This window comes from Schistocerca piceifrons, chromosome 1 (assembly GCF_021461385.2).
Source record: "Schistocerca piceifrons isolate TAMUIC-IGC-003096 chromosome 1, iqSchPice1.1, whole genome shotgun sequence".
Taxonomy (NCBI): Eukaryota; Metazoa; Arthropoda; class Insecta; order Orthoptera; family Acrididae; genus Schistocerca; species Schistocerca piceifrons.
In genome coordinates this window covers 906,899,111-906,916,612 of record NC_060138.1, presented here as the reverse complement: position 1 = coordinate 906,916,612, position 17,502 = coordinate 906,899,111, and positions in this window count along the sequence as shown.

The following is a 17,502-nucleotide window of genomic DNA, read 5'->3' as shown; positions in this document are numbered from 1 at the left end:
CTACGTCAGTGGAAGTTGCAAAAAAGCCAAAGAAACCGCGTAGAGTTCTCTTGTTTGGGAAGTGAATGAAAGTGTCATTAATGTATATCTTTATAGTCAGCTCCAAGCATTCACCGCGGGACACAAAGATACTGAGCTTCTTTGGTCGGATTTTAAAGGTATCTCCCAGCACGTTCTAGAGAAGTATGTGCCTAGCAAAAATATAGGGGAGGGAAAGGATCCACCTTGGTACAACAAGCATATTAGGAAGTTGCTGAGAAAGTAGAGAATTTTGCACAGTCGTTTTAAACGTAGTCACTGCCCCGCTGACAAACGGAAATAATGCGAAATGAAAGCAGCTGTCAAAAGGTCAATGAGAGATTCTTTTAACGAATTTGAAAGCAATATTTTATCTGCAGATTCTAAAAATAACCCCTCAAAATTTTGGTCGTACGTAAAAACTACGAACGCTACAAATAATTCAATACATTCTCTTGCTGACAGTACGCGTAATGTAACTCATGATGATAAACAGAAGGTCGAAATTCTAAACCTAACTTTCAAAAACCCTTTTACGATAGAAGACTACAGCACCATTCCCGCTTTCAATCGTCGAACAAACGCAATAATGGCTGACATAGTGTTTAGCGTATCTGGGATTGTAAAACAGTTAAGATCCTTAGAGGCCAGGAAGGCATCTGGTCCAGACGGTATCCCCGTAAGACTATATGTTGACCATGCTACAAATATAGCACCATTCTTATCCATCATGTATCAGAGGCTACCGGAACAGCGGAAAGTTGCACGGGAGAAGAAGAAGGCCCAGGTCATAGCAACCTATAAAAAGGGTAGAAAATCGGATGCGCATTTCACTGACGCCGATTTGCTGTAGAATCATGGAACATATTTTGTGTTCAGGCATAACGACCTTTCTAGAGTCTGAGAAGCTCTTCTGCAGAAACTAGCACGGTTTTAGGGAACAGCGCTCATGCGAGACACAGCTGGCCCTCTTTGTGCATGATATACGAACTCTAGATACCGGCTCCAGGTTGATGCCATATTCCTCGACTTTCGAAAGGCGTTCGACTCAGTTCCGCACTGTCGCTTGCTCCAAGAAAGTGCGCGCTTATAGTCTGTCCGTTGACATATGCGGTTGGATAGAAAGTTTTCTAACAGACAGAGAGCAGTATGTCGTCCTGAATGGGGTGACTTCAACAGAAACAAGCGTAACTTCAGGTGTGACCCAGGGCAGCGTAATAGGTCCGCTGTTTTTTTACGATTTACATAAACGATCTGGTTGATGGAATTGACAGCAGCCTTAGACCGTTTGCCGATGATGCTGTAATCTAGAGGAAAGTAGTATCACATGAATGTTGTTAACAGATCAATGAGGATTTGCAGAAAATAAATGCGTGGTGTAAAGACTGGCAGTTATCTCTCAATATTAGTAAGTGTAACCTAATGCGTATAAAAATGCGAAAATCCCAATTAATGTAAGAGTACAAAATAAATGCCCAGTCTTTGGAAGTGGTTACGTCCGTCAAGTATCTGGGTGTGACTATTCGAAACGATCTCAAATGGAATGATCACATTACGCAAGTAACGGGTAAGACGAACTCTAGATTGCGGTATATTGGTAGAATCCTGAAGCGATGCAGTCCTTCAACAAAGGAAATTGGAAATTGCTTACAATACGTTAGTTCGTCCAGTCTTGGAGTATTGTTCGTCTGTGTGGGACCCTTACCAGTTGGGTCTGATTCAAGAGATTGAGAAGGTACAAAGAAGAGCGGCAAGATTCGTGACTAGAACATTTAGCCATTGCGAGAGCGTTACAAATCTCATCGAAAGTTTGAAGTAGGACACTCTTGCAGATAGACGGCGCGCTAAACAGAAAGGGCTGCTCACTAAATTCCGAAATCAGATCTTCACCGAGGATGTAGATATTACTGCCACCAACTTTCAAATCGCGCAATGATCACCATTCAAAGTTAAGGGAAATAAGAGCTCGTACTGAGGCGTTCAGACAGTCGTTTTTCCCTCGCGCGATCCGCCAGTGGAACAGAGGGGGATGGGGGGGGGGGAGGAGAATATGATTTTGGCGCGAATTGTGCCCTCCGACATACACTGCTTGGTGGCTAGCGGAGCATATATGTAGATGTACATGTAGAAATACGTCTACTACTCAACACTGCTCAAATTATAATGCGTGTAGCTTTGCAAGGGCTCGGAGGATGAGGCGGTGTAGAAACACAAAGATGTACCAATAGTCAAAGATCACTCAGCTACATGGTTTTACTCTGTGTTATCTATGCACATCGGCATATACGTAAGAAACAGAATTTACAGAGCCACCAAAATAATATGCATGCATCACAATCTCAATAACAAACGATGGCAGGGATTGCATTTGAATAAAGACATCGTCTTGTTTAGGTCCTAGGAATAACGATGTATGTAACAAATGTTTAGAAATATCTTGTCTAGGTGGCATACGAAAGAAGCTACTGTTACAGGTGCTGTAATCTGGCACCAATGACTGAAACTCGATCATAGATAAAAACAAAGGGAGTACACCAAGACTCGACCTAGTGATAATCTTTCGGAGGAACGTTATAACCGTTGAATAATGGGCCACAGCTCAAACCATCATTCTGCCTGAAACTTTGTCCTACTTTTATAAACTGCACGGAAAGTCTTCTGCACCCTTTGTAACTTTGGAAGTATCCCAAGAGGGTATTATAGGTCCATTAATTTTCAAAACACGTATGTATGGTCTAGTGGATAACATCGGAAGTTTTGTGATGCTTTCGCGAGTATGCAGTTGTATACATGGGAGTCACAGCACTACAAAACGGAACGAAGTATAGGGGATCAGCAGAGGATCGTCGTTCGTTGCAGGGACTGGCAGTTGATATTCAACATAAACAAATGTAACGTATCACGTATAAGTGGGCAGAAATACGCGTTACTGGTCTCCTGTGATTTCACTAATACAGAATAGTGACCAGAAGCAATCACGTTCATTATCTGGAAGTACGCGTGTGGATCGATTTAACATTGAGCGACCACACGAAATCAATGACAGAAAAGGCGGATGCCAGACAGATTCTTTAGAAGACTGCTCGGGAAGTGCAGTCTACCCACAAAGGAGCTAGCCTACGAACCCCTAATTCGACCATTATTTGAATACTGCTGATCAGTCAGGGATCCGTACCAGACAGGCTCGATAGAGGAAATAGAGAAGATCCAAAAGATGAGCGCGTTCAGTTGCAGGAACATTTAGTAGGCGAGAAAGGGTCACGGGGATGCTCAGCCAACTCGAGTGACAGACGCTGCAAGACAGGTGTCATGCATCACGGTGTGGTATGCTGTTGAAATTTCGAGACCGGACATTCCTAGAGGAGTCTACTAGTAAATTGTTTCCTTATTCGTATATCTCGCAGAAAGACCATGAGGGAAATATTAAGAGAGGTTCTAGCTCGCACGGAGGCTTGCCAATAATCGTTCTTCCCGCGGAACATTCGCGACTGAAACAGGGAAAGAGGAAAAGTGGCGTGCGTGCACACAGTGACTTTTGACACAGATCACAACCGGGCCTGCGGAGTATAGATGTGGATATACCAGGTGATTATAATTAAAGTGCAGATACTCTCGCAGGTGTAGTGTGATTATCGAGTGGCAGCGTAACCTGGTGGATTTTCTATTACGTTAACTCAGAACCGATTTAAGCAGAAAAAACTTCCAATTTTGCCACCAGGTGCAGATCTGGGGCCGTGAATGCAAGAAAGACGCATAGGATTATTTCCACATATAACGGGCTAGGAACGGGACTTGGGCTGCAAAGGTCAAACAAGTAAGAATGGCATAAAGTTGATTTTGTTATTAACCACCGCTTTCACAATTTCTTCAATGTGAACACCGTAGACGTTGATAAGATGCTGTATAGCGACGGATTTGCGCCTGGTGGCTAAAACTGGAATTAATTTTTTTCAGCGTAAATCAGTTCCCCGTTAACTCTTCAGCATACCTACCAGGTTTCGCAGCCATGAGACAATTACATCCCGCCCTGTATCTCCGTCAGTAGCAGCACCATAACTGTAGCCACCCGGCAGCTATTGGTTTAGTACCTCTCCCGAAAGCAGGACAGTATGGTGTATAATTACCTAGCTACTGCCTAGAATGATTCTTTGACTCTCTGCTGAAATGCACGGTGCAATGAAACCCTAAATAATAAATTATTGTGCCGAAAGCAGGGAGTAACAGTCTCCCATTTCTTGTATTTGAGATGGGAACTGGAAATATTTTTAATTTTCTTCAATGGTTGGAACAGAACGCACTGTGGACGTGCCTAATAAGTCCGCTACAGACATGCCTTTTTGAAAACGGAACATTTTTTCGGGCGACATTTAAAAGCATGTGTGATGCAGTTAAAAGGAAAGGGATGTACATGATAAAATCACGTCCGCTACAGACATGTCTTTTTGAAAACGGAACATTTTTTCGGCGACATTTAAAAGCATATGTGATGCAGTTAAAAGGAAGGGATGTGCATGATAAAATCAAATTCTGAGAAAACGAACTTCAAAGTTCTCATAAAATTTAAAATTCTATATTTCCTACAGTAACCACGATATTTAGTGGTCATAACGAAGCTAAACATACAATACGGTCAATGAAATTTCTCAGTGACGTTTTTCACAATAATCTAGTTAGCTCTTACATCCCTCTTCCTGCACGGATGTCACTAAATCCCTTGCGCTCTCATAAATATCAGGTTTGGTACGACGAACAACAATATCACACAGTATTATGTCCCATACCATACACATAACTTTTATTGTTGGTTTTGCAGTTATCAGTCCGAAGACTGGATTGAAGCAGCTCTCCAAGCTGCTCCATTCTCTTCACCTCCGAATAATGTGCAAGGCTCTTCATTTACGCATAATTACTGCAACTTATATCATTCTGAATAAGCTTACTGTTTCATCTCTTGGTCTCTTTCTGTAATTTTTACTCCACACACTTGCCTCCAATGCACTTGCCTCCAGTACTAAACTGCCGATTCCTTGATGTCTCATATTGTGCCCATCAACCGTCATAGTCAGTTTGTGCCATTTATTTCTTTTTCACTAGTTCTATTCAGCACCACCTCCGTAATTACGTGATCTAGCCACCGATCTCCAGCATTCTTCTTTAGCACTACATTTCAAAAGCTTCTATTCTCTTCTTGTTTAAACTGTTTATCGTCCATGTTTCACTTGCATACATGGTTACACTCCATACAAATACTTCCAAAAAAGACTTCCTCACACTTAGATCTATACTCTATGTTAACTAATTTTTCTTCTTTAGAAACTCTTTTCTTGCGATTGCCAGTCCACATGTTATATCCTCTCTAGTTATGCCGTCAACAGTTATTTTGCTGCCCAAATAACAAAACTCATCTACTACTTCAAATGTCTCGTTTCCTAACGTAATTCTCTCAGCATCACCCTATACAGGGTGAGTCACCTAACGTTACCGCTGGATATGTTTCGTAAACAACATCAAATACTGACGAATCGATTCCACAGACCGAACGTGAGGAGAGGGGCTAGTGTAATTGGTTAATACAAACCATAAAAAATGCACGGAAGTATGTTTTTTAACACAAACCTACGTTTTTTGAAATGGAACCCCGTTAGATTTGTTAGCACATCTGAACATATAAACAAATACGTAATCAGTGCCGTTTGTTGCATTGTAAAATGTTAATTACATCCGGAGATATTGTAACCTAAAGTTGACGCTTGAGTACCACTCCGCTGTTCGATCGTGTGTATCGGACAGCACCGAATTACGTAGGGATCCAAAGGGAACGGTGATGGACCTTATGTACAGAAGAGACTGGAACAGCACATTACGTCCACATGCTAACACCTTTTTATTGGTCTTTTTCTCTGACGCACATGTACATTACCATGAGGGGTGAGGCACACGATCGACGGGCGTTTCATAGGACGTGGAGGACACATAAATTGGCCAGCCCGTTCTCCTGATCTTACACCTCTGGACTTCTTTCTGTGGGGTACGTTAAAGGAGAATGTGTACCGTGATGTGCCTACAACCGCAGAGGATATGAAACAACGTATTGTGACAGCCTGCGGCGACATTACACCAGATGTACTGCGGCGTTCATTACGCCAGAGATTGCAATTGTGTGCACCAAATGATGGCCACCACATTGAACATCTATTCGCCTGACATGTCGGGACACACTCTATTCCACTCCGTAATTGAAAACGGAAACCACGTGTGTACGTGTACCACACCCCTCATGGTAATGTACATGTGCGTCAGTGAAAAAGACCAATAAAAAGGTGTTAGCATGTGGACGTAATGTGCTGTTCCAGTCTCTTCTGTACCTAAGGTCCATCACCGTTCCCTTTGGATCCCTACGTAATTCGGTGCTGTCCGATACACACGATCGAACAGCGGAGGAGTGGTACTCAAGCGTCAACTTTAGGTTACAATATCTCCGGATGTAATTAACATTTTACAATGCAACAAACGGCACTGATTACGTATTTGTTTATATGTTCAGATGTGCTAACAAAACTAACGGGGTTCCATTTAAAAAAAAACGTAGGTTTGTGTTAAAAAACATACTTCCGTGCATTTTTTTATGGTTTGTATTAACCAATTACACTAGCCCCTCTCCTCACGTTCGGTCTGTGGAATCGATTCATCAGTATTTGATGTGGTTTACGAAATATATCCAGCGGTAATGTTAGGTGACTTACCCTGTATAATTTGACCATCTTGTATTTTCTTAATTTTGATTTTGGCGATGTTCATTTTATATCTTCCTTTCAAGACAGTATCCATTCCGTTCAACTGCTTCCCCAAACTTTTTAACTGCCGTCTTGTTTCCACACAAGTTGTAAGTAGCCTTTTGTTAGCCCTGCTACCGTCAGAATTACAGAGAGTGTATTCCAGTCCATCTTTCAAAAGCTTTCTCTAAGCATACAAATGCTATTAATGTAGGTTTGCCTTTCCTAACCTATCTTCTATCATAATTCGTAGGATCAAGTATTGTCTCGTGTGTTCTACAGTTCTCCGAAATCCGGGCTAATCCTCCCCGAGATCGACTTCTACCAGTTTTTACATTCTTCTGTGAAGAATCCGTGTTAGTATTTTGCAACCAGGACTTGTTAAACTAATAGTATTGTAATTTTCAAACCTGTCACCAACTGTTTTCTTTGGAATTGATATTATTGCAGTCTTCTTGATGTCTGAGGATATTTCGCCTGTCTCATACATCTTGCACACCATATGGAAGAGTTCTGTCATGGCTGGCTCTCCCTAGGTTATCAGTAGTTCTGACAGAATGTCGTCTACTCTCAGGGACTTATTTTAATTCCGGTCTTTCAGACCTCTGTCAAATTCTTCTGGCAATGTCATTATTCCGTTTCAGCTTCATCTACGTCCTCTTCTATTTCTATAATATTGCCTTCAAATTCATCACCCTTGTATAGACCCTCAATATACTACTTCCACCCTCCAGCTTTTCCTTCTTTCCTTAGGACTGGTTTTCCATCTGAGCTCTTGATATTCATACAGCTGCTTTTCTTTTCTCCAAAAGCCTCATTAATTTTCCTGTAGCCAGTAACCATATTTTCCTCCAGTGAAATTTGCTTCCAAATCCTTTAATTCTAGCTACTCCCGCTTAGCCCTTTTGCTCTTCCCCTCAACCTAATTTTTTAGACATTTGTATTCCCTGTCACCTGCTTCATCTGCTGGTTTTTATATTTTCTTCTTTCATCAATTACACCTAATATGTCCTTTGTTATCCAAGGATTTCTACTACGCTTTGTCTTTTTACCTACCTGATCCTTTGCTGTCTTCACTATTCAATTTCTCAAAGCTACCCATTCATCTCCTACTGTACTCTTTCTTCCTGATCTAGTCAATCGTTACCTAATGCTCGCTCTGAAACTCTCAACAACCGTTTGGTATTTCACCGTATCCACGTTCCATCACCTTAATTTCCTACATTTTTTAATTTGCTTTTGTTTTAATCTACAGTTCGTAACCAATAGCTGTGGTCAGAGTCCATATCTGCCCCTGAAAAGTCTTACAATTTAAAATCTGTGCCTTACAATTATATAGACAATTTTAAACCTCCCGGCATCTCGAAGTCTCTTCCATGAACGCAACCTTATTTTATGATTCTTAAACCAAGTGTTAGCGATGATTAAATTACGCTCTATGCAAAATTCTACCAGGCGGCTTCTACTAGGCGGCTTCCTCTATAACTCCTTTCCGCCAGTCCATATTCGCCTACTGTCTTGTCTTCTGTTCCTTTTCCTACTCTCGAATTCCACTGCCCCATCACCATTAAATTTTCGTCTCCCTTAACTTTCTGGATAATTTCTTTTATCTCATCATACATTGCTTCAGGCTCTTCGTCATATGCGGAGCTAGGTGGCATGTAAACTTGTACTACTGTGGCAGGTATGGGCAGAGTGTCTATCATGGCCACAATAATGTTTTCACTATGCTCTTCATAGTGTCTTACACGCATCTCTATTTTCTTATTCATTATTAAACACACCCCTGCATTTCTCCTATTTGATTTTGTATTTATAAGCCTGTGTTCACCTGACCAGAAGCCCTGTTCCTCCTGTCACCGATCTTCACTAACTCCCACTATATATAACTTTAATCTGTCCATTTCCCTACTTAAATTTTCTAACCTACCACCCGGATTAAGGGATCTAACATTCTTCGCTCCGATCCGTAGAACGCCAGTTTTGTTTCACCTGATGACGTCAACCTCCTGAGTATTTCGCTCCCGGATATCCGATGGGAGACTACTTTACCTCCGGAATATTTTAGCGAATAGGATGCCATCATTATTCAGCTACACAGTAGATCTGCATGATCTCGGGAAAAATTACGGCTGTAACTTTCCCTTGCTTTCAGCCGTTCGCAGTACAAGCACAGCAAGGCTATTTGTTGGTACAAGGCCAGATTAGTCAATCATCCAAATTGTTGCTGCCGCAAGTACTGTAAAGGTGGCTACCTCTCTTCAGGGTCCACACATCTGTCTGGCCTCTCAACAAAAGACATCTCTCTGTTGTGCTTGAACCAGCATTACAGTTATGTGTTACTGAGACACGCAAGCTACCCAACCGACGGCAAGATCAATGGTTCATCGATTATACATTTAATTGAGTGTATAAGGCAAAAATAAACGATATTACGTACAGAAACATAAATTTCGAAGCAAGAAATTATGAAATACGCACAAAAATACTCCCCTTTTATTACGGGAAATACCTATTCGCAGTCCCAGGTAGCATAACCAGAAGGCAGCATATTATTAGCAGATCGTGTACTTGGGCCTCCCCTTGCTGGTGATCTACTACATGATTTGGAAACGTGTTTTTGACATGCATGTGCACGTACGTCTCTTTGCGGCCAAGGATAAAACGCTTATTGTTGAGCAGTTCTTCAAATAACTCCTACGAAGTAGTACAAATCGTCCGATACAACTAGACGCCATTGCCACCATGCAGATTGGCTTTTACGCTATTATTTTGTGCACATGTCTCCTAATATTCAGTTTTATCAGTTAGACCCCTTTGCGTCTAACAATCCCAGAAAGACACCCTTAGACAAAAAAAGAGAAAAAGTCTGAATACGAACGAAGCATCCGAATGAAGCAGAAATCGGTCCCTATGATGTAAAAGTACTAACAGATGATTACTATTTAAAGAAAATCTGTATTATTTATCCAAGAAAAAGAGGTTCACAAATTCAGCAACTCAATAACGCATCGGTCCGTCTCTGGCCCTTATGCAAACAGTTATTCGACTTGACACTGATTGATAGCGTTGTTGGATATACTACAGAGGGACATCGTGCCTAATTCTATCCAGTTGGCTCGTTAGATACTCAAAATCTAGAGCTGGTTGGAGGGCCCTGCCCATAATGCTCCAAACGATCTAAGTTGGGGACGTATCCGGCGACCACTCTGACCAAGGTAGGGTTCGACAAGCACGAGGACAAGCAGAAGAAACTCTCACCGCGTGCGGGCGGGCATTGCCTTGTTAAAGTGTAAGCCCTCGATAATTTGCATGAAGGACATCAAAACGGGCCATAGAGTATCGTTAACGCACCGCTATGCTGTAAGGGCGTCGTTGATGACAATCAAAAGGGTCCTGCTATGAAATGCCTATCACTTCTGGCTGTCGGGACGTATGGCGAGTGAGAGATTGATACCTGACCACTGCCTGGGGCGTCCCCAGACACGATTTCATTGGTTATTGTGACTCAATTCGAAGCGGGATTCATCTCTGATGAAAATTCCACTCCTGTCAATGGGATTCCAGCCCGAAGACGTGTCTGGAGGCACCTCGGAATCGGTGCGATACCAATCTGATTGTCGCCCGCCATACGGCCATACAACTAGGAGTGATGGTCTGGGGTGTCATTGCATTTCATAACAGGAGCCCTCCTATTGCCTTCCGCGGCACCGTGAGAGCACGGCAGTATGTCGACGACATTCTACGCCCCATTTTGTTGCCCTCCTTGGAAAGCCTTCCTGTCCTTATATTTCAGCAAGATAACACCCGTCGGCACACGACGAGAGCCTCTACTGCTTCTTTTCGAGCTTTACCAAATCCTACCTTTGTCAGCAAGGTCGACGGATCTCTCCCCAATTGAGAAAATTTGAAGCATTAGGGGCAGGACTCTCCAGCCACTTCGGGATTTTGCGGATCTAATGCGCCAGTTGGACAGAATTTGGCACGATATCCTTCAGAACGACATCCACCAACTACATCAATCAGTGCCAACCCTAATAATCGCTTACATAAGGACCAGAGAAGAAGCGACGCGTTATTGACTTGGTCAGTTTGTGAAACTCTTCCCTTGAATAAATCATCCATTTTTTTCTAAAATTGTAATCATTTGTTTGTGTGTATATGTACTTCCCATCTACCGATTACCATCGCATTCGGACTTGGAATAATAGAAGAGACAATGCTCAGTTTCTATGCTGACATGCATTTTTGGTAATCATTGCAGTGTATGTGGACGGGATGCGAATCTGCTGGTGTGGTATCCTACCCTCTGCAACAGTGCTGCACACCCGCTGGCCTGGCGCATGTGGGCACGTGTCCGCTCTGCAGTCCTCCGCGTGTCGCATTCCTGCCGCGTCACGTGCGAGCGCCCGCAGCCCGCCACACGCTCGCCATGCGGCGCCCGTGCCGCACTGTGCATGCGGGCTCGGCCAGACACACAAACGTAGCCAGCAGCGTAGTCACTCCACCAGAAATCGCTCCCATTCGTTTATGATATCCGTGAAAAGCACTGGCTATATCTGCAGAAATAACGCGCTTGCTGTTGTACCCTCAAGGAAGAAACACATTCTCAAAAATAACTGTACGTGTCCTTTTACGCCATTGCTGAGGAATATACAAAATAGACACCAACGTGCCGAAATAACACAAGACCACAGAAGCATGAACACTGGCACATGCGAAGAAAACACTTACGGTCAATTTCTATACCTATGCCTACAATCATACTCCACAAGTCACCTTGGCGGAGGGTACAGTGTGTACTACTGTTACTTCTCACATTTCTTGTTCCAGTCGTGAATGTTTCGCGGAATTAACGAATGATAGTAAGCTTCTGTTGGGCTCAAATCTTTCTAACTTTATCTTCATGGTATTTTCGCGAGATATACACTACCGGCCATTAAAATTGCTACACCAAGAAGAAATGCAGATGATAAACGGCTATTCATTGGACAGATATATTATACTAGAACTGACATGTGATTCCATTTTCACGCACTTTGGGTGCATAGATCCTGAGACCAGTACCCATAACAACCACCTCTGGCCGTAATAACGGCCTTGATACGCCTGGCCATGAGTCAGAGCTTGGATGACGTGTACAGGTACAGCTGCCCATGCAGCTTCAACACGATACCACAGTTCATCAAGAGTAGTGACTGGCGTATTGTGATGAGCCAGTTGCTCGGCCACCATTCACCAGACGTTATCAATTGGTGAGAGATCTGGGCAATGCGCTGACCAGGGCAGCAGTCGAACATTTTCTGTATGCAGAAAGGCCAGTATAAGACCAGCAACATGCGGTCGTGCATTATCCTGTTGAAATGTAGGGCTGTGCAGGGAACGAATGAAGGGTAGAACCACGGGTCGTAACACATCTGAAATGTATCGTCCACTGTTCAAAGTGCCGTCAATGCGAACAAGAGGTGACCGAGACGTGTAACCAGTGCTACCCCATACCATCACACCGGGTGATACGGCAGTATGGCGATTACGAATACACGCTTCCAATGTGGTTCACCGCGATGTCGCCTAACGCGGATGCGACCATCATGATGCTGTAAACAAAACCTGGATTCATCCGAAAACATGACTTTTTGTCATTCGTGCACCCAGGTTCGTCGTTGAGTACACCATCACAAACGCTCCCGTCTGTGATGCAGCGTCAAGGGTAACCGCAGCCATGGTATCCGAGCTGATAGTCCAAACGTCGTTGAACTGTTCGTGAGGATGGTTGTTGTCTTGCAAAAGTCCACATCTGTTGACTCAGGGATCGAGGCGTGGCTGCACGATCCGTTACAGCCAATCGGATAAAATGTCTGTCATCTCAACTGCTAGTGATACGAGGCCGTTGGGATCCAGCCCGGCGTCCCATATTACCCTCCTGAACCCACCGATTCCATATTCTCCTAACAGTCATTGGATCTCGACCAACGCGAGCAGCAATGTCGCGATACGATAAACCGCAATCGCGAAAGGCTACAATCCGACCTTTATCAAAGTCGGAAACGTGAAGGTACGCATTTCTGCTCCTTACACAAGGCATCACAACAACGTTTCACCAGGCAACGCCGGTCAACTGCTGTTTGTGTATGAGAAATCGGTTGGAAACTTTCCTCATGTCAGCACGTTGTAGGTGTCGCCATCGGCGCCAACCTTGTGTGAATGCTCTGAAAAGCTAATCATTTGCACATCACAGCATCTTCTTCCTGTCGGTTAAATTTCGCGTCTGTAGCACGTCATCTTCGTGGTGTAGCAATTTTAGTAGTACGTAGGAGAAAGCGATATATTTGTTGACTCTTCTACGATCGTGCGCTCTTGGAACTGGAAAAGTAAACCACACAGCGATGCGAAACGTTTCTCTTGCAGAGTGAACCACTGCAGCTGGTTAATTATCGCTGTGACTGTTTCGTGCTTGCTAAATTAACCTGTAGCGAAACGAGCTTCGAATCTTCTCTATTTTTCTCTATCGGCTCTATCTAGTACGGATCTCTGAGTGACGAGCAATATTCAAGTACTGGTCAGACTAGTGTTTTGTAAGCTACCTCCCTTGTTGACGAACTAGATTTCCAGAGAATTCCTACAATGAATCTATGTCTGGTGTCTGCCTTTCCTGCGATTAGCTGTGGGTGCTTGTTCCACTTTAAATCTGATCTTACGCACACGCCTAGATTTTTTTGAAAAGTAATTGCTTCCAGTGACCGTTCTGCAATCGTATGATCAAAAAGTAATGGTTCTTTTTGTCTACGTATACGTAATCCGTTACATTTGTTTCTGTATGGGATCAACTGCCACTTCCCACATCAAACTTCGATCTTCTGTAGGTCTTCCTACGTTTCCTAGCGTCCTAAATTCCTGCATACGACAGAGTCAGCCGCGAAAGGCCTCATGGGTATTTTGATATTCTGTACTATGTCATTCATATATACTGTGAAAAGTATTGGTCTCATAACAGTCCTTTGCTGTACGTCCGTAGTTACTGTTACGTCTGAAGACTTCTCTCCATTTGGAGAGACATGCTCTTCTCTTCAGTCCACTTACACAGCTAGCCTGATATTCTGTACGATTGTATTTTGTTATTTAGACGGTAGTACGGAACTGTATCGAAAACCTAACGGAAGCCAAGGAACACGGCGTCTACCTGGGCGCCAGTATCTACAGCTTCTTCGGTGTCGTGGACGAACAGAGCGAGCTGCGTTTCATATGGTCGCTGTTTCAAGAACCCATGTTCATTCCTACAATGGAGAGCTTACCTGGTTTCAAATGTTGGTACCAATATGCTCAGATGCAGAGTGTGAAAACACCGGAGAATAGGTAACTGGAGCTGCTTTTTCGTTTGATTTTAACACAAAATGTGCAATTGCGATATGAGATTAGGTACTGAACACTACCTTAAATAGACACTTGGATACCGTTGCTTCTAAACATGCAATGAAACTATAATTAAATAAATAAAGGTAATAATATATAATGATATTAGAATACAGGCAAGTTACTGGACGCCATTGACAATTGGTAACAATGCGAAAAAATTAAGTGCAAGCGGTATTATACTGCTACTTTTGGTGAACCTGCAAAATGGAAAAGGAGGTATCACTGGAGGATAAATGAAACGCTGCAGAAGCATGCGTAACTAGATGCCGCCTATTGGAAAACTAGCTTAGGGCTCGCTACTTCGCTCACATATACTGTATGGTTTACATTTCTTTTTTTTTATTTATTTAATAGAATTTTTATGTTGTTATCAGCTTTCAACACCTTCTAAACTTTTCATGTTAATTAAGGCCGTAGAACCATGGCCTTTTTCCGAACTTCCCGACTGCTCTTCCGACCAAAAAACTGTTTTTCTAGCTGGAGTCCAAGATTTTCGTTTATCATGTCTTTTGCGTTCTCGTGACGACATTTCCATACAAACTTTCAGCCCCTAACGCATTTTTGTTTATATCCGACCATGAAGTGAAAAACCAGTTTTTGCAGATGTAGGTTTACAAATCTTTTAATACAAGAAAATATTTTCTCAAATACTTGCATTCCCTATTTCACCCGCTTAGGTGATGAACTTCCAAAAGCAATGAAACACGTATTATTTTATTCCTAACGGAGAAGTCATATACAAATTTCCCTAAATTTAGCTTTGAAAATGATTTCAAAATAAAATAATTTCATAAAACTTTTCATTCCCTATTTCACTCCTTCCAGGGCTTGAATTTCCAAGAACAGTGGAACATCATTTTTTTTGTTTCCAACCGAGGAGTCAAATACCAATTGTCACAGATGTAGCTTTAAAAATCCTTTAGAAGTTCCTTAATAAAGATTTTTTAAAGAAATATTCACCTACTCTTTTCTCCTCTTAGCGGCTAAATTTCCAAAACTGACGAAACAGGTATTTTTTATATCTGACTGAGTAACCAAATGCCAATTTTTGTAGTTCTATCTTCAAATTTGCCTTAATAGCTACATGTTTTCAAAAAGCCTTTCATACCCTGTTTCACTCCCTTAGGAGTAGAATTTCGAATAAACCCTTCTTAAACGATGCCTACAGTATATGACCCCCACCCTCCTCAAATTTCAAGTTTCTGCGCTCAGCGGTTTCGGTTGGGCGACGACGACTCAATGAATGAATGTGGTTCTATTTCACTCACTTAGAAGTTGAATTTCCATAAACACTGGAACATGTATTTTTCCTTTTTATTTTTAACCGATAGACCAAATACCAATTTTCATAGATGTAGTTCTGAAAATACTGTAGTAGGTCTTTAATAATGATTCATTTTTAAAAAATTTACCCCTATAGGGGTTAAATTTCCATAAATACTGTAACATGTATTGGGATTGCGAAAAATCTCTTCTTAAGCAATGCGTAGAATATAAGACCAACACCCTCTCCAAATATCAATTTTCTGTCCGTAGCGGTTTGGGTTGGGTAATAATCGGACATTCAGTCACGACGTTTCCCTTTGGCATATAGATTACAGAGATCTTCGGATAAAAGAGAAATAGCTGTTTGAATCTCAAGAGCTGAAGTGACAAGGCAGTACTAAGATACGAAGAGATATGTTGTTGAACTCCGTGCCTATTATTCAGCTAGTGAGTATTGATGGAAACAGCAACCGGCCATAAATTTCTTGATGGCAATAGCAACCAGCAACAAATTTGTGGCTGACTGATACCTCCACCAATAATCCTTTCGAGAAGGTAAAGGTGAAAGAAGTAATGTAGAGGGGTTATGCAACGGAAATGAAATTGGAGATTATACTATAGAAATTGAAGAGAAAGTAAATGAAGATGGGGCATATCACAATGCAAGCAGAATCTGATAGAGAAGTGAAGGGTCTAAGTCGAAACAAGGTTAAGAAGGTTCCTGGAGTAGAGGACATTCCTCAGAAGACGAACGTAAAAACTCCATTTAAAAAAAAGCAAGTGCTGACATGTCTGAGTATTATAGAACCATCAGCAGAATAAGTTATGTCTAAAAAAAATTAATACGAATTACTTAGAAAAAATGTAAAAACGGTTAGAAGCCGACCTCTGAGAAGACCGAGTTGGGTTCCAGAGAAATGCAGGAGCGCTTGAGGCAACAATAACCTTACGAATTATCTTCGAAGCCAAATTACATAAAGGCAAACCAACGTTTACATGATTTGTGGATTTAGAGAAAGCTTTAATAATGTTAAATGGATTGCACTCTATGATATTCTGAAGGTAGCAGGAATGAAGTACAGAGAGCAAAAAACTACCCACGACTTCTACATAAACCAGACTGAAGTTACAAAATACTAAGGACATGAAAAGGATGCAGTAGACACGGGTATTGTATTCCCAGTGTTATTGAGTCACTGGAAAGAAAACAAAGAAAATTTGGGAAGTTCATTGAAGTTCAAGGAGAATAAATGAAACTTTGAGGTTTATCAATGACGTTGTAATTCTGTCGTAGGCAGCAAACTTTGTTTAACAGCTCCGATTTAGTGGTGCTGTCATCGCTAATGTTACTACTGGTTTCACGCAGTGAAGGTTTTGATTGTATTTTGCCACGGCCGCACTTTCCATCCAACCAGAATATCTTGCGATTTTTTGTCGGATTTCGAGACAGAGCTTCATTGTGGAAGCTGTTAAAAGCATATCGCATTAAAGTCAGCGCTGAGTTTCCAGTTTAAGTCAAATGTCTCCAGGCTTGAAGAATTGCCAACGGCCTTGCCGCAGTGGTAACACCGGTTCCGGCCAGGTCACGAGCGTTAATCGCTGTCGGGCTTTGACGAGCACTTGGATGGGTGACCGCCCAGTCTACCGAGCGCTGTTGGCTAGCGGGGTGCACTAAACCTTTGTGAGGCCAGTTAAGGACCTACTTGATTGGGAATTACCGGCTCCGGTCACGAAAACGGAGAACGGCCAGGAAAGCGGTGTGCTGACCACATGCCTCTTCATATCCCCATCCAGTGAATCCTATGGGCAGAGGACGACACGGCGATCGGTCGATACCGTTGCGCCTTCAAGGCCTGTAAGAATGGAGATTAGTTTTTAATCTTGCAGATTTTATGTTCTTTTGAAACTGGCATGCCTTTTTAGTTGCTTCTGCAACAGTTTTCTGACGTATTTTCTGTGCTGTGGGTGATCAGTACCATCTTAAGTACCATATTAATTTATTAGGTATAAATCTATCACGAAATGTATCCGC